We start from the raw sequence: 1435 nt of genomic DNA, 5'->3' as shown, positions 1-1435 counted from the left end.
AGTGTTAATAATTTATCACCTTCATTTTCATTATCATTTTAATATAACAATATATTATAACCCAGTTTCATAAAACAGTTTAAGAAAGTCACCCTAAGACATCAAGATCATGACAGGATGTGGTACATTGTGCTTAGGTCATACATGAAATATTAGAGCTGCATATTGTCCTGTATAGGGAGCAAAGATTCTCAAGAACAGAGCTTATCTAATCTTAGTGACCAGGAAATCTTAGAATGCACTTTCTGAGTATCAGCATGAGATAGAACCCAATTTCAGCATTCTTAGCAAATTCCCAGAAGGTTTCAATACTGTGGTTTTTATTCCCTGGTCTCCTAAAAAATAATTTTCAAAGCACCACAGGATATACTTGGTCCACCTAATATTAGAGAAGTAGACTTTAAAATAAAACTGTTGTTTCTATGAAACTGAATCTTGTCTCTGGGAATTAGTTAGAGTTGCCACACAGATCCAGATGTACAGGTGAATGAAATAGAAACAAGCCACACTAAGCAGCTCTAGAGTGTCATGAGAGATAGGAGACAGGCACAGAAAAGGGAGATGGAGGTACGCCAAGGATAGTAGGTCCCATTTTGCAGACCAACCTTCACTCAAAGAATGGAGACTACCTCCCAATCTCACACCCAGAACTCCTATAACTCTTTGCTATGTGAAGCTTCATCAGCGTTCATCCACATGTCATTCATTTCAAAAGAGTAGGAGTCATGCCTTCTTTACATTGTCTTAAAATCATACACTTACTAGTAACAGCTGGTTTCACAGAAACTGCAATCATCCCTCCAGTGTGGAGGAGATGAAGTCTACCTATGTTTTCCTTGCCTTACATCATGATAGATTTCGGAAGATTTTATGAATTTGTGTGTCATCCTTGTGGCAGGGGATATGCTAATCTAATCTTCTCTGTATCATTCCAATTTTAGTATATGTGCTACCAAAGTAAGGACTTGTATTTTTTTCCTATTCACAGATAGAAAAGGTAGGTCTCCATGTGTATTTGTTCAGAAATACAAACCCTGATGAGCTATGATTTTACAGGTTAGAATAAAAATAAGGAAATTGATGGAAAGTCCCTTCTGCCTAAACTACAAAGGAAAGGGATTATATCAGAATCAAACATTCAAGCTTATATATTTCCTCTTTTAGACCAGATATTATTGGTATCCAATAACTACCAGTCATTAATCTGTCCCTCTGCTCCAATCTGCCAGGTACTCTAATAGCTGCCTCTTCAAAACATGCTAAAGAATTTACCTCATAATTTTCAGAAACCAGAACACTATTCACTCACGCTTTGTGCCAAATAACATGTTTTCCTCACTTTTTGCATGATCTGAAGAGACTGGGCAAGGTTCAGTGTCTGGGATTGAATAAAACAGTCCAAACACCTCCTGCCTAGTAATGTGACCTTGATGTG

At 37.2% G+C, this 1435-nt stretch overlaps 1 pseudogene; it reads right to left on the bottom strand.

The window, feature by feature from the left end:
- Window positions 1–851: 851 nt before the first annotated feature.
- Window positions 852–965, bottom strand: LOC123461864 (annotated as a pseudogene).
- Between the last annotated feature and the right edge of the window lie 470 nt (window positions 966–1435).

The sequence above is a fragment of the Jaculus jaculus genome, chromosome 6, assembly GCF_020740685.1.
Source record: "Jaculus jaculus isolate mJacJac1 chromosome 6, mJacJac1.mat.Y.cur, whole genome shotgun sequence".
Classification (NCBI taxonomy): Eukaryota; Metazoa; Chordata; class Mammalia; order Rodentia; family Dipodidae; genus Jaculus; species Jaculus jaculus.
Note: the sequence above shows the minus strand (reverse complement) of the source record. Positions and strands in the feature narration are given on the sequence as shown.